We start from the raw sequence: 27,283 nt of genomic DNA, 5'->3' as shown, positions 1-27,283 counted from the left end.
TGTGTATGTATGTTTGTGTGATTTGTAACTGTGTTCTCGTTTAAAGGAGGCATGTTGAGAAATAGGCAAGCCATGATAGAACTGCCAAGTCATCCTGTGCCTTGGGTAACTGAAACCTTCTGTCTGTCTTTAATATTTATACAGGATCACTTTGCATTCTGGTATGTTTTAAGGCTATTTTTTAACTATTTTATTGTGCAAGTGTTCCATGCATGATCAAGCCTCACTCAAAATGTCACACACAAGTACATCTAATAAATGGAAATGTCACGCATAAGCAAACTGGAAACTTGGTAGCTATGTAAAACCATAGTATTATTGATGTACTGCACAGGGTCGATTTGCTGCCGAGGTCATTGGGTCATCTGGTTCATGCCCAATAATAGCTGCGCAGAACTGGGATCTGGTGGTTTCTCCCTTAAGTCCACCAGTTATAACAACTCAAACTGATTACAAATAAACTCTCAAATTAATTGTAAATAATGCACACTTGCAGTGATATAGCAACAAAAAAACGTAAATCAGTGGCTGCAAAAAAAAAACTACCTATAAAAGAATGATCTCCGTATTACACACGTTTTGTTGCAGTCTAATCCTTCATCTAACGGCTAATCATTTAGGAAAGACATATCTTCAAAAATAAAATAGTGTTTGTTCACCAAACCGTTGTAATTTCTCGTGTCCTAATAGATTCGCTCTTGATGCTTGTTAGCCTATTTCGTTACCAGGAGAAGTTTTGCATTTAGTGTGCTTCTTTTGGCAGGACTTGTGCTTGTATTGGGCTTCTTTTCAGGGGAAATCGTGCTTGTTTTTGCTTTCAGTTTTAGCTCAGCACTGCACACTAAGTCAGTGGGCAGGCTCTGTTCGGCCACTGTGGCTGTCGCCTCTGCTGTTCAGCGCCTGGCGTCTGGAAGATCCGTATGTAGGTGCAAGTAAGTACTCACCCCCCCCCCCCCCCCACCCCCACCCCCCACAGGATTCTATTTTCGGTCACAGGTACGGGCAGCTTCTATGGTAGCATGCAGCTCAGAGAGCCACCCGGACTGTACTTCGAGTTGCGAGTGCGTCACCGTGGCTCTTGCACCCATGCCCTTCTTTTGCCCCGGCCTATAGCCCACCTCGGGGCAGCCCTAGAGCGGTGAGATAATAGGTAATGAACACCCCCATCACTTCACATGCCTCTCTACGGGACTTGGCTTCTACCGACCCCCTCCACTGTACACCGGGTGGCTGAAGGCTTTTAATCATACTGATAGTAGGCAGGGTCGGATTGGGATCACAATTTGGCCAGGGCACTGACGAAAAAAGTGGCCCACATTTGCGGGGCGTGCCCCACATTTGCGGGGCGTGCCCCACATTTGCGGGCGTGGCCCACATTCGCGGGCATGCCCTTTAATGAAACACACAAGGCATGTAAGTGGGAGGATATTGTTCTTGGGAAGGACAAAGGGCCAAGGTGACAATGTCCTACAAGCTGAGCACCTGAAAAACAGCCAGGCCTCTTTCTATTACCAAATTATTCCCAGCCCTCCAGTGCAGGAGCATCTGAAAACAGCGAGGCCCCTTTCTATTACAAAATTATTCCGCAGCGCAGGAGCACCTGAAAACTGCGAGGCCCATTTCTCTTAAAAAAATGATTCCCCAGCCCTCCAGCGCAGGAGCACCTGAAAAACAGCGAGGCCCCTTTCTCTTAAAAAAATGATTCCCCAGCCCTCCAGTGCAGGAGCACCTGAAAAACAGCGAGGCCCCTTTCTATAAAAAAATGATTCCCCAGCCCTCCGCGCAGGAGCACCTGAAAACAGTGAGGCCCCTTTCTATTAAAAAATGATTCCCCAGCCCTCCAGCGCAGGAGCACCTGAAAACAGCGAGGCCCCTTTCTCTTAAAAAAATACCCAGCCCTCCAGCGCAGGAGCACCTGAAAAACAGCGAGGCCACTTTCTCATAAAATATTATCCCTCCAACACCTGAAAAACAGCGAGGCCCCAGCTATTTGTAAATTACTCGGCCCTCCCCATCCCTTCACTGCCTCAGGGCAATGGCTTGGCAGGAGAGATGGTAAAGCAAAAACACAGCTTCTGGGTCATCCATGGGGGTGGGGGAGGCTAAGGTAAAGATGGTGCGCGTTCCCCACATCAACTGGCCCCCATAGTGAGACCCATTCTTCCTCGCCCACTATGCCCTGAATGAGAAGGGCTGTAGGCGAGGACTAATGCAAGCCCTGTTTCTGGGCTGCATGGGCCCCAGGGGGCCCGGGTAAAAATGGCTCATAGACCTGAGCAACACCTAGCCCCCTGGGAGGCCGATTTTAGCACACAATCACCCCTCCACAGCCCACCATCAGCATGATTGCTTGGCAGGGCAGGGGGGCAAGGAGAGGCCACAGCTGATCATCTCTGCGGCCGCACAGTGAAGCTGCTTTCCTCTCCATGTCAGTGCTCTCTATGGACTAGTAAAGGGGGAAAAACCGGCCCACAGAGTGCACTGAGACACCTGCCCTTCTGCCCATTCCCGAGTGCCCACAGTGCCAATCCGCCCCTGATAGTAGAGCCCCTGATATTACGACGTGTTGCTGTGTGATTTGCCTATCTATGAGTTTCCGTCACATGTAACCAATTCACCACCTGCGTGATTTTCTGATTTTTAACCAGAAAATGTTTCTTGCGCAAATTTATCCAGCTATTGCCGCATAGTGGAAGGCCCTTTTGAAAAGAAAACTGTTCACCTGTCAGTTGTTAGTTGTTTTTCAGTGATAAACTGGTACCAACGAGAACTGGTACCAACAAGGAGAAAGTGTTGTCATTTTTTTAAAGGTCCAAAGAATGAAGTAGTACTGTCACAGAACTTTTGTTTGTTACACTGCATAATTGAATTTTCTTGCCGTAGTTTAGTCAACCTATCGAATAATTTGGTTCTCCCCGCCGTATAATTCAGGTAGCGCTGCCCATAGGTCCGGCTCTAGACGTGCGCATGTGTTTACATCTGGCCTTGTAACAGGTCATTAAAATGAGTAGCTAGTCAGGGACAGTTATCTTTTCATTTTAGGAACTGAGGGGCATATGTATAAGCCCCTATCACCACCACACCTTCACTTTTACCGATGTTGTGGCAATAGGGGATGTGCCTTATGAACAAGGCAGCGTTGAGCCCTGCCATGTACATAAGGCCCCTTTTATTGGCTATGGTTAACTTGAAAGGGGTGGGCTGTGGGTGTTACGGTGGGCGTTGCACCGCAACACCTATTCATTTTGATGCTGCCCCCTAACTACACATAAACAATCCTCCCCTGCACCAGACTCCCTCGCAATATGGTGCAAGGGTGCCTGCCTTGGCGCTAGGTTGCTAAACTTGGCGGCATCACAGGGGAAAACACGAGGCTGCCCCACATTCTTGTAAATATGGTGCAGCCTTGAGTTTCAGAAGTGGCAGAGCGCGGCGTTAAGTCAAGGAGGCTAATGCCGCGCTCCACCACTTCCTTGTACATATCCCCCCTGAGTGTTTTCATATGCAAAAATTCACCTTTGCTTTACCACATTCAAATACTCAACTCCTAAAAAGTAACTTTACACTGAAGGTTTTAATCATTTTATAATTTTGGAGTTTCTGTCCCTCCCACCACAAGATCTCCTTTAGGTATTCCTTCTGGTGATGCAACTAAACTAAGCAAGTGTGTTTCACTACTGATTCCTCACTTGATGCCGAATTGTGTTTCCTCAAATTATGCATAAATGTGTGCTGTTTTTAAGATTTGGAAACGTTTTTTTCACTTTTATAACCCTCTAACGTTTCATAATTTAATGAGTATATGATTTTGTGACTGTTGTGGAAGGACTGTATTCAGGACCATTGTAGTAGTTCAGGAATATTACAATAGATCGAGAGAAAATGCCTTTGATTTGTGCAGGGTGGTAGTGTTTGTCTCTGTGGGGATGTATTTTTGGGGGGAGTGGACTGGCTTATACCATGTGCAGCTGTTTGTGATGTCACTGAAAACTTCTCGTGTTTTTCTTAACTTGTTTTAACTTTGGAGAAGCCGAAGGACAGCCTGCATTGTGCTATGATATGCCCTGCCCTAATTAAGAATCCTGCCTAGGACTTCTGCCCTTAGATTTGGAACATAAGGATGCATATCACAGATGCAACTGCATCAAATGTACTGAAAAATAAAACTTTCCTAATTGTATGCATTTGGCTGAGGGAGTCAGTTGGGGTCCTGAAGCTGAGCAGACAAGTAGTTACTCCTGGTAGGCTATCCAACCGACCTACATAAATCTACTTTCTTCTTACCCTTGGAGTGTACTTTATTAAAGAATTTTCTTACAAGAGATAGGGAGCCCTGTCTCTTGGCCCAATGTGTATGAGAGCTATTTTTAGGTCGAGCCTGGGCAGCGCATGCGCTGCTCTGGAAGGCATGCTGTAAGGTACACTGTAGCTTGAAGCCGCTCCTCTTTTTAGGTCTCGCCTGTCGATGCGCATGCGCATCGAGCAAGGCGAGAGTATTGGGACTTATCCACTCTTTATCTACACTGCAAGGAATCGTGGCGATTCCTTGCAGTGCCCGTGACTTTTAAGCTCAATGCGCATGCGCATTGAGCTTAAAAGCACGTGCACGTCCGTCTTTGTTTACCCGCTCCGCCCCCTCCCCTTCCCGCCGTGTCGCATTTCTCCTCCCCCCTCCCCTCTCTTCCCTCCGTCTTGTTGTTTGTGTTGTCAGTCTCAGTGGTGCATCGTTTACAGAAGCCGGTTTGTTTGGGTGTTGTTTTTAATGAATATTTCAAGTTGTACAAAGACGTTTTTCAAAGATTGTTAATGTTTTAGATGGTTTCGGAAGCATTTAGGGTTTAATTCGAAAACTGCCAGACAGCACAGCAAAGACATGTTGGGGACATGCTTAAAGCTTACCTAGGAATGCATTCCTCCTATGCTTACCATTTGCTTTGTGTTTTTTCATTCCTATTTACTGTCTTTCTATTTACTGGTATCCGAACTCCGTTCAGAGGAGCATGGGGCAAGCAAGTTACTGGGCCCAACCGTGGGTATCAAGGCATTTTACTGCCCATGTCCCAGGGCCCAACCTACTATGACAAAGTACCCCTACAGCACTTGACTCTGGTAGAGTGGATTGCGCAGTCCAAACCTTCTCCTGGAGGGGAATGCAGGCGTAAGGTGAACACTCCGCCCCCTCCCCTTCCCGCCGTCTCGCATTTCCCCTGCCGCATCAAAGGCTTTCACGGCCGGCCGGCCATGCTTTCAGTTTCACGACCGGCCGGCCGTGTCAATTACATTTCAAAGCCCGCTCTCCCTGCTCCGCCCCCTGCTCCGGCCGAGACGCATTTCTCCTCCTTCGCCGTTTTGCTGGTCTTGTTGATGTGCTATGCTGTGTCGCTTCATTGAATACCGTGATTAAGTACTTTATCCAAAAGGATTCCGTAATACCCGAATTCTGATGCGGATTAATTTTTCTTCTAATTTTTCTTCTTCTGTATAGCCACACAATAACTTTCTGTATACCTTTTCCTTCAAGGTCCCTATGTCAGTAGACAAAATCCTAGTTTCGTTTTTCAGTGTTGCCATAGTCAATATGTCAGTCTTCCTAATTAAATACAGAAGACAAAGAATGGACTGCCGTCCTCCTCATCTTTACAAGGTGTATGTGTTTAATCTTTCCATTTCTGCGCAGGTTTCCATAAAGGCTTGCATCAATAACGAGGGGCTACTATTTATTGGGCTATGTATAATAAGTAATTGAGAAATGTAGTCACCTGTATTATCACTGTTGCAGTCATTTGCCAGAGATTGCTGGGAATTTTAATTTTTTTACGCAATTCTTACTTTATTTTAGAATCCTTCTGGCTGTTGACGAGGTAAAGTAAGAATGCATAGCATAATAGTTCAGTTGGTGTCTTTATTTCAAATCTGGACTTTCTTGCTAAGCTTAAAAAAACAACGGCCTGGCAGCCTTAAAGTACAATTATAGAGAAACGGGTTAGTTATGTATGCACAGATCTATCACATAAAACCCTAGGGACATCGAGCAAAGGAAGCAATGTGTTGTCTCCGATTTTGTGCAGTATTCCCCCCACCACCCGTGAGTTAGGTGTGTGTGTGTTGGGGGTGCTACATCAGATTTCGTCCAGTGTATGAACATTCATGACATGAGTAAGAGGCACCACTTATCCTTGAGCCGACCGCGGTTCTTAAAGATCTGGTGGTGTTCCTATTTTCAAAATCCTATTTTAGCAACAGAAAAGGTGAACGGCTGTTTAACTGCTGCGTAACACGGAACTACGAGGGATACAGAATGGTGCATAGCAAACCAACACACTTAGACTTAAGGACAAATTCATATTGGTCCACAATCAATGCTATCCCAATCCATAAATCACAACATTTCCACTGTCCAAGGAAACGAGGATTAAAATGTGATGATGGCGCAGGCTCCTTCCACCGGCACCAAAAATAAGCACACTGATGATTAATGCTGAATGGCTGCTGCGTACAAGCACGAGTCAGCAGCTTTGCTCCCGCTCATCTGTAGCAAAAACACCATCACTCACCCTCACCCTCAAACCCTCACCCTCACTCACCCACCCTCAACCCCTCACCCTCACTCACTCACCCTCAACCCCTCACCCTCACTCACTCACCCTCACTCACCCTCAACCCCTCCCCCTCGACCCCTCCCCCTCAACCCCTCAACCCCTCACCCTCACTCACCCTCACTCACCCTCAACCCCTCACTCACCCTCAACCCCTCACCCTCAACCCCTCACCCACCCTCACCCTCACTCACCCTGACCATCACTCACCCTCAACCCCTCACTCACCCTCAACCCCTCACTCACCCTCAACCCCTCACTCACCCTCACTCTCACTCATCCTCACTCACCCTCAACCCCTCACCCTCACTCACCCTCACTCACCCTCACTCACCCTCACCCTCACTCACCCTCAACCCCTCACCCTCAACCCCTCACCCTCAACCCCTCACTCATCCTCACTCACCCTCAACCCCTCACCCTCACTCACCCTCACTCACCCTCAACCCCTCACCCTCACTCACTCACCCTCAACCCCTCACCCTCAACCCCTCACTCACCCTCACTCTCACTCATCCTCACTCTCACTCATCCTCACTCTCACTCATCCTCACTCAACCACCCTCAACCTCACTCACCCTCACCCCTCACCCTCAACCCCTCACCCTCAACCCCTCACCCTCACTCACCCTCAACCCCTCAACCCCTCACCCTCAAACCCTCACCCTCACTCACTCCCCCTCAACCCCTCCCCCTCAACCCCTCCCCCTCAACCCCTCACTCACCCTCAACCCCTCACTCACCCTCAACCCCTCACCCTCAACCCCTCACTCACCCTCACTCTCACTCATCCTCACTCACCCTCAACCCCTCACCCTCACTCACCCTCACCCTCAACCCCTCACCCTCACTCACCCTCAACCCCTCACCTTCAACCCCTCACTCACCCTCACTCTCACTCACCCTCACTCAGCCTTAACTACTCCCCCTCACCCTCACTCACCCAAAACCCCTCACTCACCCTCACCCTCACTCACCCTCAACACCTCACTCACCCTCACCCTCACTCACCCTCACACACACCCCCTCAAACTCAAACACCTTACACTCACACACACACGCTCCACTAAAAGTCAACACAACACTCTCAAACTCACTACACCACACACACTCTCAGACGCAAACAACATCACTCATCCTCATACACACTCACACCCCCTCACCCTCACACCCCATTACACTCACACACGCTCACACCCCTCACACTCACAACAACACCCTCACACCCCCTCACTCACACTCACTCACACTCACTCCCAATGACTCAAATTCACCCTCACACACCCTCACCCTCACACACCGTCACACACCTTCAGACACCCTCTGAATAACAACACCTCACACACCCTCACTCACCCTGACCATCACTCACCCTGACCATCACTCACCCTCAACCCCTCACTCACCCTCAACCCCTCACTCACCCTCAACCCCTCACTCACCCTCACTCTCACTCATCCTCACTCACCCTCACTCACCCTCACCCTCACTCACCCTCACTCACCCTCACCCTCACCCTCACTCACCCTCAACCCCTCACCCTCAACCCCTCACCCTCACACCCCTCACCCTCACTCCCCTCACCCGCCTCACCCCCCTCACCCTCACACCCCTCACACTCACACCCCTCACACTCACACCATTCACCCTCACACCACTCACCCTCACACCACTCAGTGCTACAACACATTTTGGGTTACAATATATGTCAGCTTTACGCAACATAAAACTATTGGCATTGTAAATAACAAAGAAATTATTTTCGCAATTTAAAAAAAAAAAATACTCACCCTCAAACTTTCACCCTCAACACCTCACTCACACTCACTCTCACTCACCCTCACTCAGCATCAACTACTCACCCTCACTCACCCTCAACACCTCACCCTCACTCACCCTCACTCACCCTCCACACCTCACCCTCACTCACCCTCATCCACCCTCACGCTCACCTTCACTCACCCTCAACACCTCACCCTCACACAGTGCAATACCTCTCAGACCATTTCAGTTACAGCTTTTAGAAATATTTATGGCTTTTTTTATTTGTACTTCTTTAGCATTGGCTACAGGAAACAAAAATGCTAAACATTTACAAAAAAAAACCATAAACAATTCTAAAAGCACTAACTCTAATGGTGCGAGACCTATTGCATTTCCAATGCTTGTTTTTTTATTTGTTCCCGTTCGTGCCTTTTTTTAATGCATGATTATGTTGGATCAACATGTCACATTGTGTTCTTTTGTATTCCCATTAGATATCCAATTACTTTCTTTGTTCATTCAATTCTCCAATGGTAGCTAGCTTGAATAGTCATGTTAAAAGGAGGGTAGTGGTAGACGGTAGCCTCATTTTGAATAACCACTTTTTAAAGCCTCGCAGGTCTCCTTCGCTTTTGTGGTTCTTTGCTGCCAAGCCTCTGCTTCTCGAACAGGAATGACTTCTCCTAGAGCATTAAACTGCATGCACAGTCCTCTCTTTGTTAGGACAGCAGCTGATACAGTCCAACTTCGGTGCAACCTGTTATTCAGTCCTTTTCTCCGATCCAGGTGATATCTGTGTTCTGGGGGCCAAAGGTGCCTCTTTTATGCCTTTAAAGTGGCCTTAGGGAGGTCACAATCACTAACCAATGGGCTACCTGGTGTTCTTCCGCCTTGTCACAACTTCCTATGAAGTGTGGCATCTAACTATCAAAGTGTGCTCTATTCTGCTCTCTACCAAGATGTCTGAACCCTTCCCTTGGTGTCTGGAGCTTGGTAGCCTTCCCTAAAGGTGTGGCTACCTGGTGTATACATGAACATGGAAAAAGGGGTTAGCCAGTAAGTGGGCCCCTTTCGGTCTCCTACACCAACCTGTCCACCCTGACAAAAAAAACCGTCTCTTGGGTGTTCCCTTTTGAAGCTCGCTTTTTGGTCTAACACCCCATAAGGCTTCCTATCAGTAAGAGGTAACGCCTCCTCCAGCTGCAGGCATCTCTTGTTATCCATCGTGGGAGACGTTTACATGTCTTCCCAGGTGTTATTAAGGCTGTCTTGCGGCCAGCATCTGCAAATGGTCACTGGTAAGCCAGGGCAACAGAGAGGCAACTCTCTAAAACTTACATGTAGCAAAAAGTGTCATTAAATTGGATAAGGGCATCAAGTTGGGCTTAATGTAATGAGTTATTTGATACCTTGAAGTACCAACTTTAGAATTCCCATTCAGTATTTAGCACAGCTGAATTATCAGCGTGTAAGTCGGTACATGCCAACAAGGCTACTAACCTGCAACCTTTTAATGTTAGACTACATAAAACACCTGTGCTACTTTTTAATATGTTTCAGCCTGCCTTAGAACTCAATTAGCCTGCTGTAGGGGGTGACATATATATTAAATGGGGAGATTTGGGCTTTGCCATTGGTTTAAATGACAAAGTCGAGTTCTCTGTTTAAAACTGCTCTACCAGTCTACAGGGAGAGGCTGAGAGAGAGTATTCAAGTTTCCCCATCCAGGGTGGCACAGTTAGTACTGCAGCCTTTGTGGAAGACTAACTTACAGTCCCTGGGTACCCTGGTGCCATGTACTAGGGACATATAAGTAAGTAAATACTTTTATGGCAATTAGGTATTCAATTTAACGGGGTCAAAGAACTGGCAATGATGACCGGTTATCCGGCTAAGTGCACTCTCAGAGTTGAAAAACCAGCTGCATCCGTCCAGCACTTTGGTGGTAACTTGCCAAAGGTTGCATTTCCTTACACTCATGTTTCTAGTCTGGGGTTTTGTTCAATGCATGGTGGTGGTTGTAGTCTTGATCTGAATAATTTGACACACATTTACTATTTCTTTCTCAAAATAGTTAGTAAAATAAATCCAGAGTCTGTGTATAAATGTTGATCTGGTTCTCATAGATTGATCTGGAATTTTTAAGTGTTAACTGTAATTTAGAAAAATGCAGGTACTGAGTTGCAATCTTACATGTGCATTGGTATAGGACCTGCTGCAGAGATGGATTTGGCATATAGAGTTAACTTATTCTATGAGGCCAAGTTTATAGGAGTTGTTACAGGCCTCAGTGGTGTATGATTATGGATTGAAATCTAGAATTTGAAAGATAGTAGAACTTGAGTCTTCACTCTTCAGCCACTTTACTGCCTGCTATTGACACGTGTAGCTTAATGGTTTACCATTGCATTTGCCACACTTTTTTCTTTTAGACCTTTTTAAAAATGTGACATGAAGACAGATAACAACATACATGATTAGGTATTAATATAATATGCATGTGAAGGCTTTTCATAATAGTCCTCCTACAGAACTAAAATGTATAATTGTATGTTTGGTAGTGACATAAGATGAAAAGGATGAACAAAGATCTAAATTAATGCTTACATATTTGCATAATCAATAAGATTAAAATATTTTGCAATAATAAGCAGTTATAAGAGAACCATATAGCTTAACATGTTGTCTTTATTATCATTGTATTGAGTTATTATCTGTGAATTGTTAGGTGAGAGCTTAATCACAAATTTTATAAAAAGTAGTATAGTACAGACAATACTAATGAAGGTAAAAGAAAGAAGGAAATTGGTGTGGAAGGAAGGGACAGCACAGAGAAAGGATGTCATACCGAGGGTCACAGTTAATGATTGTAGGCTTGTATCGGGAGAACCCCAGTTTTTTATGACCGCACTCTGTATATTTTCTAAGCCCTCAGTGAAAGCTATGACCTTGGCACAGAACTGTGTGTGTGTTTCTCATTCCCTCTACTGAATTATACTCATGCCAATTAGGGGTCCTTAGAAACACAACCTGTCAGAGATTCTCTTGTATTTGGAGGTAATGTAGCGAAGGCTGATTTCGAACCACCAAAATTGGTGCCCACACAAATGTTGGTATTTTATGACGTAGAGTTTATTATGTGCTATTCTTTTACAATACCTGAAGAATATTGAACTTCATAGCTATTGTGAAGGACTATTTTAATTCTGTTGTAGACTTAGAGGTGAGGCTTCTGTTAGTTCACAACAAATGAAGCCTAGAGAGTCACGCTATTTGGCACCTAAAACGTGGTCCTAATACACTCATGCTAAATAAATGAAGCTTTCATATACACTTAATATACAATCATGGACTATGTTAGCGTTCCTCAAGGGCTGTATACGAGCTAGCATTATCAAACATATATAAAAGCATGCTCACAAACAGCACTAGTGGTAATGATGGGGTCTTATTCAAGGGAATAGAGGGGATTGATCACCCTTAGAATTTGTCCTCGCATTAATTCAGACTTGATTGTTTTCTGTATAAATCAAGGCTATCTAATAATTTGCGCTAGTGTACATCCTTAAAAAAGAAATTGCGCTAATGACAATAAAATCCTATCCGGAGAGACAGTGATACATGAATGCGTTTGCATGGTTCGGCATGGCTTCCGAGAGGCACACAACCATTCTTTTTTTAGTGAAATATTGCAAATTCCACTAACCTATCTGTCAGGTGGGATGCAGCTAAAGACATAATGAAGGGGGATGTTTTATCACATACCGCATTGTTTTATAGAAGAAATAGAGATCAGAAGGCTGAAGCTTCTGTGAAAGCTGATCACAAGGGCACCTGTTCCTGTAAAATATATATGGAACTGTTGAAATTAAGAGGTAAATTAGAACAAATACTTTTGGGTGAAATGGCACCGACCCAAACAACTGTAATTTGAAAAAGATTACAAATATAAGTTTTTAACTAAGATAGAAAAGATTGTTTCGGTATTCCATGATTTTTATTTTATAATTAATTTAAGATAAAGTACCCAAGAACTAGAAAAGGAAGAATACTTGAAGGGTACAAAATGTACTGATATACCTTTAGCCCTGCGCGAACCATGAGAGGAAGGTATTGCGATCTATTAAAAGTTTATCAGGTACTAAAGCTCCTGGACCAGATGGCTATGTTGATTATTTTTATAAAGCTTTTAGGGACAAACTAGTGGTACCTCTAGCTCATTTCACTTATTTCTAGCTACAATAGAGGTCACAGGAACTATTATGGAGTATGAAACAATATTAATTGCTAAACAAAAAAAAATCTGAGTTACGTGGGTTCTACAGGCCTAAAGATTTATGAAATATAGATAAAAAAAGATATATCGCAAGGTGCTAGTTCGGTTCCTAGAGAATGTATGGCCTATTATGGTTTATGCTGCACAATCTGAGTTGCCTAGAGTATCTGGGGATAACATTCACCCCATTACAGACAATTCTACCAAATCAAGAAATTTCCAATCTCCACAAAAGACTTTTTAGGTCTCGCGACCTATCAATGCGCATGCGCATTCAGCGGAGCGAGAATTCAAGTGCTTTTCCGTGCGGTTTTCTTTGAGTTCACGTGAATCACGTGACCAAACAAGCACGCGTATCAGCCTCCCTCCCTCCCTCCTAATTGCATTTTTTCACGGCCGCAAGCACATCAAAGGGCTTCTCCCAGCATGTGCTCTGCGGCTTCTCCTCCCCTAATTATTCATGGCTGGCCGGTGGCCGGCCGTACTTTCAGTTTCCCGGCGCTCTTGTTTCCTGTTTGCTGCGCTCACGCACACAACTCCTGCTTCTCCCCCTCCCCCACCAGATATCACGGCTCACGGCCGCTCGCACGGTCAATGCTTTTTTTGTTTAAACTAGCACGTTTAAACCTTTCATTGGCCCCGATGCAGTGTATTTTTGCATTTAGGTACTGCAGTGAATGCATTATTATTTTAGCTTCTCTTTGACGTCATCGGATTTTATCACTAAAACACCTTCACTTCTTTGGAAAGGTAAGTTGAATGCTTATCCTCAAACCGCAGAGTGCTTGAAGTATTTTAACTCTGTTATTGCACATAACAGATCCGTTGCTTCCAAAAAAGGGCAATTAGCGTTTATCATCCATCTTTCTTTTCTCTCGCTCTGTGTGCTGTGCTGCACTGCACTGCCAGGTGAGTGCACCGCTGCAGATCACTGCTTTGTAGTGAAACTTTCAGCTCTGCTGCTGCAGTCAACACACGCTCAACACCAAACCGGTCCATGTACACCCCCGTAAGACAATGCGGAAAACACAAGGAAAACCAGGTGTAGAAACGGGTCAAACAAACAGAAACTCAGAGGAATACATAATACATAGTTAAAATTCGCTTCCTGACACTCGCTAATGGAAACTACACAGCCAAATGCAAACGTTTACCTTCTAATGGTCTGAGTTCTCTGACTAACTTTAGGACAAGTAAAAGGCAAGCGCTGCAAATGTTCTCCTCTCATCTCGCTGAATAACGTGACCCCCTGAAGGTTACATAAGCGACGCACAAGTATACCAAGGCCAATCTTGTCCGCTGTACAAGTCCTTAAAAGCCAAACTCTTCTTCGTGTATAGTTTGCGTATTCAGCGCCATGGGATCTGGGGCTGGAGGGTTAACATTGGTTAAAGATGATCTCAAACAAATATTATTAAAACCAGCATTAACAGTGTTTGAGTAAGCAATGGTTTAGTTTATTTATTTTGTAAACGTGAAATATGCACACAAATGGCAAAAATATAGCGACAAATGCAAACAAGCATTTGCAATTCAATAGGTCTCGCATTCACGAGAGTTTGAGCTATTACAATTGCAAATAACAATGCCTTTTATTTTTGTTTTCATTTTAAAAACATAAAGGGCTTTGTCAGTTACAAAACCAATAGCTCCAACTTTCCTACTGCGAGACCTATTGGCAATGCCAGTGCTTGTTAATGAGGACATTTAAGAGTGGTGGGGCATATGCCTCATATAAACGAGTCATATGCATTGGAATTTCACCACCAGATACTTTGGGGACCATGTAGATACTTCAATGCCATGCTCTGTTAATATTTTCCCTAAACCCTACGAGTTGGAATATTATCACCAGAAATCTGTGAGAATCTTTCAAGTTCATAAACGAATGTAGGGAGACATGTCTTTGAATTTGCAACAAAAGATAAAATGCCTTCTACGCATCAAGCAAGAACAGGAGCATTTATATCTTCCTCTCAGTATCCACTTGGCAAAGGTACAACCGGATATTGTCTCTAGCTGGTCTACTCTTGATAAACCCAGATTTTACCATTAATGATCTCAAAAGGCACACAAAAGTACATTAAAGAGAAATGCTTGGCATTCGCCTTGAGGGAGAAAACTCCATAGGTATCAAAAAACACCATGGAGGGACTGTAGCGTTCCCACAAATTGAAAGATATAGTTGAGCTACCCAACTTTGCTGTCTGAATCAATATATCATGCCCAGTAGTGATACACACTGGGTGACAGTGGAGGCTTCTTATTTTTCCTGACTAATTTGTGTTTGCCTTGGCTCCCACCACGTAAGGGAGGACAGGGATTTTTTTTAGTACAAAAACACAGATTACACTGCAGCATTGGAAGGCCTCAGTGAGAAGGCGAGGGGTGACCAGGTATCAATCTCCTTCATTATTGAATTGACCACACTTTCATCCATGACTGGTAGATGGGGTATTTCTTAATTGCTCCTATTATAGTGAAGTTACACTGGATAATGTATTTGAGAAAGGAAAGATTAAAAGTATGAATATGTGGAACCAACAATGAACATTGTGAGACAACTTACATATGCATAAATACAGTGGAAACACTGGGTTAATATTATGTGGCGAACAGAAGCTGGGCTACGAGATCTAACACGCATAGAATCCCTAATAAAAGGACATCTTACAAAGAAGGGTGTTACTAGACTTTAACAGTATTTGTCTTTACCTATGTTAGTTGATAAGTCTTCTTATGCTAAGAAATGGGAGACTGAGTTGGGATGAGAAATTTATGGCTCCCGATGCCTGCGCATCTGGCAGAGGACTTTATCCGCTTCAATATGCAGCCTATATAAAGACAATGGCTACAAAATAGTTATGAGGCGGTGTCTAAATGCCATGTTTGGATCTTACCCCAGGACTGGAAATCCCAGGGGGTGAGGTGAAGCATGACCTACGTATGCTGGGGATGTAAAGGATATTCAGACATATTGGAAGACTATAATTTTTCTGATTAAAAATGCCACAGGTTTAGAGTTACAACTAGATTCATTGACATTGATGTTGATAGACACAAGAGAAGACGCTGAATATCCCATAGCGACGGTGCTCACCTGTTCTCCGCAGCCAGGCTGACAATCAGACAATTTTGGAACACTCTATTTTATCCTCTGATCATATATATGGTGGGCCAAAATGTGGTCAATGCATGCTATGGAAAACATTGCGGCCAAATTGTATGATAGGATACAGGCATTTGAAAAAATGTGGGCGTCCTTTGTACCTATATGAAAAATAGAGGAAGAATTAGCCTCGGCCCAGGATGGATACCTAAAGTCAAACATGAATCTAAGTTATGCTGTTCACAAACTTCCTTGAGCTCCTTTAAGTGTATGTCTTTGGGTGATATTGGTACTCTGAAAATGTAGACAAAGTGCATTGGTTTATGCAAAGGTTTGTACATTGTATATGCCATACAAGGTGGGGAAGTTTGTTCATTTTCTTTCTTTACATTTTACATTGGCCTGCTTAAATAGGGTTGAGTGGCAGGAACGAGATGTTACAATCTACTCTGTGTTAATGCACATTTACTAGATATCAAAGCGGAATGGGGTCGATAAATACACTGCTGTCTTGTTTATTTTATGTTTTAAAATGTTATCGAATATTGTCCATATTTTAAGAAGTTAATAGTATTAAGTGGGCCAATTGATGATAAAAGACCAGAGTTTTGGAGATTTCGTTCATTAAAGGTGGAAAGTGATAGTGTATATTTATATTATACTATAAAATAGGATTTTTTGAAAGAAGCAACATAGTCACATTTATGTGTACAGCACGACCATGACCAAAACGTATGGTGCAACAGAGGCAGTGGGTAGATCCAGGAGAAATTTGCGACCATGACTTCATAGGTCAAATGCAGCAATGCCAAGTCTCTTTTGGGTGGTTTTCAGGAGTCCATTACATTTTCTGAGGCTCTTTTATGAATAATTAAACTTAAATACCACAAGTTTGAACTGGCCCGCCCATTTCCTGTGTGTTCATGTCATATGGATGCAATTGACATACCTGGTCTACAGCTTTTCAAGTTTTACTGATGCTTTTTTCAGTACTGTGGGACCCACATCTCATTATGTGGTAAGTATTTGAAGATTCTTAACTTAATCTTTTTTCTACCTACCCCTGCCTGCTGGAAGGCTGTGATTTAGATTATTCACCCTTTCCGTGAATTTAGTCTCCCCTCTCTTGATTCATGTTATGCCATCTAGATCTGGTAGAACACTGAGGGCAAAACACAGCCGTGCCCACTGGCAATTGTAGTATTGCTAATCATTCTTACATGCCGAGATTTGTGCCCTATCACGAAGCAGTCCTCACTGACTCATCAGATCTGCTGCCCATAATTTAGTAATCCCCAGGGCATGCTCACATCCGCCCCACATCCCTTGCCAATCTTCTGGTGTGTATAAGATTCTAATAAGTAAGATCCAGCTGAGGACAGACCACAGACGCTCTAGCTCTGTGGCAGCGCTAGCTCTGCAGTGCCTTATGTGCCTTTTGCTTACAGACCTACTGCTTTTGTTTTATTCTTAGTTCGACTGAATGGGTATAGGGGCTTTAAGTATGTTCGTCACCCTTTGTCGGCCAAGAAGAGGCCAAGAGTTCTATGGGTGTTGGCGTATTCTCTTTTTTTCAACCCCAAATTTCTTGACTGCTACAGAAACGTTAACGTTTACGTGTTCAAGCAGCCTCCAGTCTGGTTCTCTATCTGTCTGTTGCCCTTGCCATCTCTGAGAGCCAGTCCATGATCCGCTCAAGTGCATGCATGGTTCTGTGGAACGTATGTGTCTCTGTGTGCAGTGTACCTTTCTGTGAAACTTTGTGATTGTCTCTGTTCATGGATGTTTGCATGCCTGTTACTCTGAATGCATGGGTTTAAAGGTCTAAGTGTATGGCGCCTCTGTCTGACAGTCTGTGAGGAAGTGTCCATAAGCTTGTTCATCTGTATGTGTGTCTGTGGTGTTGCTCTGTTGGTTAAAAGCTCATGCAAGTCTGTGCTCTGTTTCTTTGTGAATTCGATATTAGTCTACCCATAAGTCAATCAAACTGGTTTTGTTAATGCTACTTTGAAGGGTTTACAAACTCCTTTAATTCAGTGGCCTGCATTCCACTAGATGACACCAAAACGGTCTTCTGACTTTAATGGGAGTTTTCACCTGCACCACTTTATTCATTTCCCCTAGAAAGCTGGCCTTGAAAACAGTCCTTCTGGTGGTCATTACATCGACTAAGCTAGTAGGTTCTCCCCAAAGCCTTATCAAAGACCTGTACTTTATTTCTACCATAAAGAATGTAATTGAAAGATGGGCCTTTAATCCTGCGCATTTACGGTGCTGATTTCTCATGTTTCACAAAACATTATTCAGCCTAAATTTTGTTTGACGCCTGGGAAGCTCTGGCTGGGTATTGAGTTTGGAAGTGGTTAGTGATTAATGTCTCAAATTATATCTGAGTTCTAAAATCTCTCGAATTGTATCACTTCTAAATCTAGCACTTTCTGCATTTAAATGTATCCGCTCGATCTAGCTACTCTGAGGGAATCATTTATACAGAAGAGAGAATTTGGGTATCCTGGTAGTTTTAATTATTACCCCAGCTCCTAAAATCCCAGTGGTTAATGATACTACAAAACCAAGGATACTAATTCCTACTCCTGGAAAGTCAAGTGAAAAAGGGGTGCAACATGGTTAGGCAATTGGGAGTGCAGCAGAACCTCAGGCTTAGGAGACAAGTGGGGCCCATTTGAAATACTGCTCAGTAACCAATGTCCTCCTCCTCCTTTAGACGAAGGACCGTGCACATGTGTGGAATAGAACTCTAACAAGTTGTGGTTATTCTGTGTATTTTGTGAGGGGTTCAGAGCTTCTTGGTAGCCGAACAATTTTCTTTCATGTCTGATCAGTCTAATGATAGCAGTGTTCATTTGTGATTGATGTCTAGAGTGAATGTCATGAGCTGGTGAGTAGTGGTTGATTTTTAGTCTGAAAATAATTGCCTGGTCTCCCAAAGAGTGTGAACTCAGTTATTTACAAGCATTTGCAATGCAATAGGTCTCGCAGCATTTAAGTTTGAGTTACTGGCATTGTAAATGACAATGCTTTGCATAATTTTTGTTTTTTGGTGTCCGTGTGTGCATGGCAGTGGTGGTGTCTGTGTGTGCATGGCAGTGGTGGTGTCTGTGTGTGCATGGCAGTGGTGGTGTCTGTGTGTGCATGGCAGTGGTGGTGTCTGTGTGTGTATGGGAGGGGTGATGTCCGTGTGTGTATGGGAGGGGTGGTGTCTGTGTGTACATGGCAAAGGTGGTGTCCGTGTGTGTGTATGGCAGTGGTGGTGTCCGTGCATGCATGGCAGTGGTGGTTTCCCTGTGTGTATGGCAGTGGTGGTGTTCGTGTGTGCATGGCAGTGGTGGTGTCTGTGTGTGTATGGCAGTGGTGGTGTCTGTGTGTGTATGGCAGTGGTGGTTTCCCTGTGTGTATGGCAGTGGTGGTGTCCCTGTGTGCATGACAGTGATGGTGTCCGTGTGTGCATGGCAGTGATGGTGTCCGTGTGTGTATGGCAGTGGTGCTACGTATATAAGTGTGCTTGGCATGTGGCAATAGATTAGACTAAGGGTGTGATCAGAGTGTGTGAGTGTTTTGTTTGAGGGGGCAAGTGTGCGTTTCTGTGAGTAGAAAGTGAAGTACGCAGTGTTGTGAATAGGCATGAACATTCGTTCATTTGAAAATACATTTTAAGCCTTGCAGGCATGATTCATCAGCCATGAGCTAAATAAGGCAATCAGTAATGAAGTGCCTTTTCAGCCATTTTATCAAATTGGCAAAATCGGATATTTGAGATCAATAACTTTAATTGAACTCTGATGGCCCATTTTTGATGGATTTGGTGGTTTCTCTGTGAAAGTGAGCACCACTACCATGAAACTGTGTGTGTGTGTGTGTGTGTGTGTGTGTGCGCGTGCATGTGTGTGCACACGCATGTGTGTGTGCCCATGTGTGTGTGTGTGTGGGGGTCTGTGTGTACATGTGCGTATGTGTGCGTGAGAATGGGTGCACACAAAAGTACTGGTAAAAAGATCACTTTATTGTTAATGGGCTATGAAGGGGGGCAGCGTGGTGCCGTGGGGTATTGTGGCTTGATGAATAAGCTTGTGCCGCACAGACGTTTGCGGGTTTTTTATGTGTGTAGCAGTACCACCCACGCCTCACCTTTGAGCCCAATCCATACAAAGCTTATGGGTGATGTGCATGCTGCTGGTGGGAGGTGGGGGAATTCTGGTGCCCCTGAGTTAAGGAATGGTGCAGGAAGATTGAATGGCGAGACTGGGGGAGAAACGAGTGGTAGCATCTTCCGGCAGAAAGAAGGGACTATTCATATAAACTTTTCATTGGTCTTAATGCGGTTGTTATTTCAACTCTGATTACCACTCTGAAAGACTTGTCCTCAAATGCAAAAACCGAAGTACACTGCCGGTCGCTTTAAAGCTATGTCGGCACACGGAAACGACAGGACATGTAAACAAGAAAAACAGAAGACGGAAAGAATCCACGGACGGAATACACGGAGGACAGAGAAATCAGCAGCAGCATCCTAAATGCCCCCGGAAGTCCGCCGCGGCCGCCCCGGAAGTCAGGCACGGTCGCCTGTGACGGGGGCGGGGCCACGTCCAGACCGGAAGAGGAGGCAGGCGGAGTCGATGCGTCTCGCGGCCCGGGGCTCCTGTGAGCGGTGTGGAGACCCGGGGCCGCGCTAGCAGGAGGTTGGGCGCCGCGTGCTGAGAGAAGAGTCCCCGACATTGCCCAGGTGTGTGTGTGTGCGTGTATGCTCGTGTGTGTATGCGACGGTGACGGCGGGGGAGGGGGGGCCTCGGTGCACTTGTGTGTGTGTGTGTGTGCGCGCGCGCGCGCGTGTGTGTGTATGTGTCAGGGGGGTGTCTATGTATGTATGTATGTGCGTGCATGGGCGCTTGTGTGTGTGTATGCGCATGCGTGTGTGGTGCTTGCGCTTCCCAGGAGACAGCGCCTGGCCACAGCGCGCGTTCCCGTTTCAAATCCACTCCAAGGATGCGCGCGGCCGAAACTGTCTCCTGGGAAGCACACTCGCTAACAAAAGATCTCTAGCGGAGACACAGCGCTGACGCGCTGTGTTCGCTACGAGACCTAATAAAATGTGTAGCCCGTGGTGCTCCTACAGTGGAGGGCTGTGAAGATATCGCTTTTTCTTTTAATATAGTAACATTTTATTGTCATTTTATATGTTAACAACTAAACATTTGCCTTGCTCAATATGGATACCAATACACATTGCTTCACTGTCATCCTGTGTTCCCGGAACAGGTCCGGCACAGTGCCTCTCCCATTATTACGAGTAGCTCCCTGGCTTTTATCTAAAAGCTCAGTCTGTATTAGTCCCACCATTTTTTCAGATTTTGTTGTATTTGCGGGGCATCCCCAGGCTTCGTGAATCGTTTCCTCCAGTTTGCCATACCAGTCCCTACCCCGAGTCCAGGCTTCGATAGAGGGTGCTGTTGAGGATGTCGAATTTCTGGCTATTTGCCTTTTGGCTATTAAAGAGCCCAGACCCCCCCTGGGCCCCCCATATCATCCAGGATACCAAGCAGAGTAATCTTTGGATCTGTGTCAACAGTGGTACCTACCACAGCAGATATAATAGTAAGGATGGTAGTCCAATAAACCTGTAACACTGGGCATTGTCATTCAGCATGGAAGAAATCCCCCATAGGGTCTTTACACCTGTGGCATGCTGAGGAGTCAGTGAGGCCCACTCTCCACAGACTGAGGAGTGTGATATAGGCTTGGTGTGAATTTTAATTGTATTAAGCGGAGTCTGGCAGATATTGTTAATGTGCGATGGGCCATACAGACACCTCTCCAGTCCACTTCATCCAGGTCCCCCACCCAACCTTCCCACTTCTCTTTCAGAGGGGCCAGTGATGGCGGCGAGTGCACTTTTAGGGTTTTATAGATCTGGGATACCCCTCCCTTGCCTAAATGGCCCACAAGAATCTTGTTTAAACCCAGGAATGTCCTGTAGTGAGTGCATCTTGGCATGTACGTAGTGCACGCCGAAGTTGTAGGTAGTGATGGAATTGGGAGGTGGGCATTTGGACTTCTGCCTTGAGCTCTTGGAATGATTTCTTATCACTTCTGCCCCAAACGTCTTCCAGTCTTGATATTCCAACAGAGTCCCATCCCGTAAACCTATCTTGAGTGGACACCTGATCCAGCCACCTGCCCTCCCACAGCAGGGTTTCCTTTGTCAGTTTGCGTTTCCATCCCAACCACCAGAGAGCAGCCCTCTACACTCTAAACACCACTTAGGTTACCTCTGGGACGTTGAATGGAATGGGGACGCCGCGAAGGATGTGGAGTACATTGTCCAGTCCCAGTGTGGGTAATTTGCCTCTCAGGGTCTTCCCAACCTCCATGTAGCCAGTCATTAATAGGGGGTAATTGTGTCACCCAATAGTATAGACTCATATCCGCCTTGGCTAGGCACCCATCGTACATAGCCCTGGTGGATTTTCCAAAGACTACTCTGGGAGTGCCACTGGTGCAGATAAATTTACGTTCCAGAGACAGAACGGGGTCAAACCAGACTTGAGGTACGTGTAAAGGATAGTTTTGTAAAACATAGAATAATTTTGGAAGGATCATCATCTTTTACAATGCAATCCCACCCATGATATTGAAGGGAAGGTTATGCCAACCCAAAAGGTCCTCCTTGGCCCTGAGCATCACAAAAGCAAGGTTCAAGCTTCATGTCCGTTCCGGCTCCCAGGATTTGTGCAGTTCGAGGGATTCAAAGCTAACCCAGTGCACCGGAATCCGGGATTGCAAGGCCTCATCCTGGCAGTCTCCCCTCAACAGAACCAGTAAGGATTTCCCCCAGTTGACCCAAAGCCTCCCCGAAAAATACCCAGGATTTTAAGTATTTTGTGCACTGTGTCTGCTGGTTTGCTGCGTATAGCGCTATGCGGTCTTCCATTGCCAAGCCTCAAACCTGGGTGTCGCATTGAATCCACAGCGTCAGCGGCTCGATGGACAGCGAGAATAAGAGCGGGGACAATGGGCATCGACAGTACTCCATTAAACCATGCCTTGGTGCCGGCATATCGGACCTTAACATTTGAGACCAATTAAGGTCTGAACCCCATGCCACTAAGCACCTCATCAAGATAAGTCCAGTCAACTGATTAAAACTCCTTTTCAAAATCAATGGACAGGATGCCAGCTGGGCCTCCTAGAGCTCTGATATGGGATAGTACTAGGTGTACTCTGCGTATGCAATGTCCGGTGCTGCGCCGATGGATAAATCTACATTGGTCGGAATTGACCAGTTTGTGAATGACCGTCAACAGCCGGTTCACCAGAAGCTATGCATAAAGTTTTACCTCGCTATTGATAAGGGATATGGGTCGGAAAGAGGCGCAAGTTGAATGTGTGCGACCAGGTTTGGGAAGGACCACAATTGTGGCAGGGGCAAACTCAGAGTAAAAGTGTCCCATGACAACAGATTCATTATATAATTTAAGCAGGGGGGACAAAGGCGGGGCGTAATTTGCGCTAGGACTCTACGGGCTATCCATTGGATACTGGTGTTTTACCCGAATTAAGATCCACCGGCCCATCTCCTATTTCTTCTCCGGTCATATCCCTTTCCCTTTCCAGGTCTTCCTTTTCCAGGGGGGACAATCGGGACAAGGGGAGTTCCCCCACAAAAGGGGACATTGTTTCAGTGTCCGGAGTTATCTGGCGAACATAAAGCTCCCTATAGTGCTGGGCAGATACAGCGGCGATCCCCTGAGAATCTTACACCCATCTCCCAGAGCTCCCCATGATGCGGGATATCACCCTGTTTTCAGATTGGTGTGTGACAAGCCAGTGTGGTAGTTCACTAGATGTATTGCCCCATTCATTAACCTGTCACATAGCTGCCATCCAGCACTTGTGGGGCTTGTCCAGGCACAATTGGCGTTATGAAGCCCTGTCTAATTCTAGTTGTCGTGTCTCTGAGTCACTAAGTGATCCAGGCTCCCTGTGGTCCAAAAGCATTAGCAGGGTTTCAAGCTCGACCATTTCGCTGTGTTCTTTGCTGTCAACCCCTCTGATGCAGAAGCGAGCCATAGCACTAATGCACGCTTCCCATGGGGTCCCTACAGAATAGACAAACATTGTTCACCCCAAGAAGGGACATAAAGGAATCCAGTAAATGTTCTGAAGCTTATTGTCTTACAGGTACCAGACGTTGAGGCGCCACGTAGTGAGGTTGTCCCTGGAGGACATGACCAAGTGAAGTGAAACCAGTGCGCGATCTGATTTTCCCGGGGCAGGATCTGGGATCCTGTGCTCCGAAGGAGATCAGCGGCTGGTAAGAACAAATGATCAATACAGGTTAGTGAACCATAGGCAGCCAAAGCATGGGTAAAGCCTGAGCCCCCTGAGTACCACACCCACTAGGCGTCACTGAGGCCAAGTCCTTTCGACCAATCCGTTAAACCCTGACTATGTTTGGGAGTGTGACCCTCTGGCCCATGATAGTCACCCTGACCCCTAATATCATTGAAGTCTCGCCTAGTATTGTTGTCCCTTGTGGAGTGCAGCCACTAGGTCCCCAAGGACTTTCAGAATGACGCCCTCCAGTAGAATATATCTACCCAAGGTATCTCTCGCAGAGATTTGTGCAGGAGGATAGCAGCCCTCTGGAGCCCCTATTGTAACCTGTGTGGAATACCATGCCATATCCCCTGCGAGCACGGAATTGACAGTTGGAGCCTTGTTGGTGAGTTTCTTGTAGTAACGCTAACTTTGGGGAGTGTTGTTCAAGAAATTGAAAGACGGTCCCGCTCTTAATACAGTCCAGTAGGCCAACGCCAAATCCAAGTCACGATTGGGAAAGATTGAGACATGGTAGGGTCAGTGGCAATAACTGGCACTCAGAGAGGTGTGGCTCGGGAATACTTGATAGTGTTGGTGGGAAGAGTGCTCGTGGTAGAGGCCAATAGCGAGGAGCCCTTCATGAGGGACATCGGGCCCTTTACCCATCTAAAAAAAACAATACAAACTGAGCATAAACACATACAATGGTGTGGTATCTCTTATGCCAAAGATGGCCCTTCGTCGTTCTTTCGTTCTGTTTGTACTGCAGCCATTGAGCATCCTGGAGTGGACTGAAATGGATTATGGCCTGATTTTATCAAACTCTTATTTCTCTTAGATGGGGTGATTGCTTTTGGGTGTTATTTTCTTTTTAGGTATGTGGAGGTCTAGTGGCGGTGTGTTCTAAGTCGTAATCTCGCTTGCTTGGTTACTTTGTGTACCTAAGGTTAAAGGATAGGCTTATAAAAAAAACTTATTACGAGGCGTTTTAAAATTTTTCTCTTTTCTTTTTTTTTTTTTAGGCAGAGGTGAGTGAACCTTATGTAGTTTGACTTCCGAGGTAGTAATGTCACTGGAAAATAAAGAAGTATGATCAAGGTGTGGCTAGTTTGGTTTTTCTAAGGACAAGCTTAAATGGGCAGAGATGCTTGTTTCTTTCCTAGATAGAGGTGTGACATTTTTTAACTGGATAAAAAAATGTATTAAACTATGCGCTGAGGAGCAGGACTTGTCAACTGCACATGCCTTGAAAATGCATGGAAATGCTTTGCCTCAAAACAGTTGTATGTATTTTTAATTCCAGGAAATTCATTTTTAACTAAAATTAGCATACAGTGGGAACAGTCCAACATTCCAGATCTATGTTACATCTGCCAACACAGTGGTATTGGGCATAAGGGTGAGGATTGCGACGAGGTGTAGCAAAGACTATCAAAGGAAGAAGGGAGTGGTAGACAGGGGCGGCTCCCCCGCTATGGTGGAGGAGCATTGCCCCTTTGCCAGCAACAGCAGCGAAACTTGAAATATAAAAAAATAATAAACCATGTTTATTATTTTATTTTTCTCCTACTGTGGAGTCCGGGGGTCGAGTGACTTTAGTAGGATCTGCACCTCTATGACCCCCTCTCTATTGGTAAGAGGTGGGGGTGGGGGAGTTAGCAAGGACTGTAGGGGTACCTTAGACTGGACGTGGAGGACACCAATGAGCTCCATAATTACAGGATGTAGTAATTGGGGTTTCTTTAGCACTACGTCTCAGACCATTGTAGTGGCAAATGTGGACTTAGGGAAGGATACTAGTAGAACATTAAAGGGACTGAGCCCCTGGAGGTAGCCTAGTTGGATCTCTGGGTACCCCAAAGTGAGATTAGAGAGTCTCATTGTAAATTCGAAGATAAAGGCTGTTAGATAATTGACAACTATATGGAGTCAATAACAAAATGTTTGACTAGTGCGGCTAAAATGTTGTCTTGGAATATAGCAGGGCTCGCATCCAAACTTGACATTCCTGAATAGGCCAAGTTCATAGATCAACACTCTATTTGTCTTTTTCAGGAAACCTGGTCAACAAGGCCACCATATCGTGCGGCCTATGCCAATTTCAATAAGCAGGTTGTATCTAATGTTAAGGGCAGATCCTTAGAAGGACTGAAACCTGGTTCAGTACTGGGTTAAGCTGCGAGGTCCAAGAAATGTTGATGTCTTCACCAGATATTCTCTGTATTTCATTGACTCGCCAGTTAGAAATCCCTGAGGCGGAAGCCGGGGAGGTAACACTGTTCGTGTTTATAAAATTTGAATCGTAATTTTTGTAACTGATTTTAAAATTGATTTTATGAAACCCCCTAGTGTGTTTTGTGCCTGCACTTACCCTCACGCGACTCACGCGCCTTATTCCACCGACGTAGCCGAGTAGGTGCTGTAGTCAGGTGGGTGATCGCCATCTTGGCTGAGGAGTGTGTCGGCAGACTACTTGCTCGCCCCTCCCGCCAAAATCACCCGCATAAATGGCCACACTCTCCAGGACGCGCAGCGGGCGCGCCAAAGACGCGCCAAAGACAAGCCCGTCTGCGCCCGTCCGCGCAGACCTTATACTCTACCCCCCACAGCCCCTATTATTTATGCACGAGACACCCTTCTTCAGCTGAGACATACGACTCCCAAACCTTGTCTGCACTCGATCTCCCTAGAGGAACGACAATGAAACTGTTCTCACTGTGCCTATACCCTAACATTAGTTACTACACCTAAGAAATATTGGGTTAAGATGGCCCTGATCAACTGCAGATCCTTACCCAAACATGGTATAGAAATAAACTTGCTCCTACAAGACTCTGAGCTAGAGGCCCTATTTTTACAGAAACTTGGTTGTCCTCAGCTTCAGAACCTGACTTAGTTCAAGCACTCCCGCCAGGCTACCTAATTCAACGACACGACAGACCCACAGGAATTGGAGGGGGCGTTGCGATCATCTATAAAGATCACCTGTCCAGGACTGTGAAAATGTATACTTCTCCATCCAGCTCTCCCCGTTAAAATCTTTTTCAGGTATCCTTGTCTACCGCCCCCCAGGAGCACAAGGTCAGTTTTGCAGCTCTCTGCTGGAAGCCACCACCTCTTATGCCTGTGTGTCCCCCAATTTTACCATACTGGGAGATCTAAACATCCACTTTGATGATCCAACTGACAAAGTGGCTGAAG

General features: G+C 45.4%; 1 protein-coding gene across 1 annotated transcript in view; it reads left to right on the top strand.

Annotated features, from left to right (window-relative positions):
- The first annotated feature begins 803 nt into the window (after positions 1–803).
- Positions 804–27,283, top strand: part of MRPS21 (mitochondrial ribosomal protein S21) — a 159,465-nt gene continuing 132,985 nt past the window's right edge. Inside the window, exon 1 of the mRNA XM_086946401.1 lies at positions 804–932. The gene's annotated coding sequence lies outside the window, so the exon portion shown is untranslated. The remainder of the gene's footprint in view (positions 933–27,283) is intronic.

This window comes from Lissotriton vulgaris, chromosome 12 (assembly GCF_964263255.1).
Source record: "Lissotriton vulgaris chromosome 12, aLisVul1.2, whole genome shotgun sequence".
In the NCBI taxonomy this organism is placed as follows: domain Eukaryota; kingdom Metazoa; phylum Chordata; class Amphibia; order Caudata; family Salamandridae; genus Lissotriton; species Lissotriton vulgaris.
The sequence above is the reverse complement of the archived record's forward strand: the minus strand, read 5'-3'. Positions and strand labels throughout refer to the sequence as shown.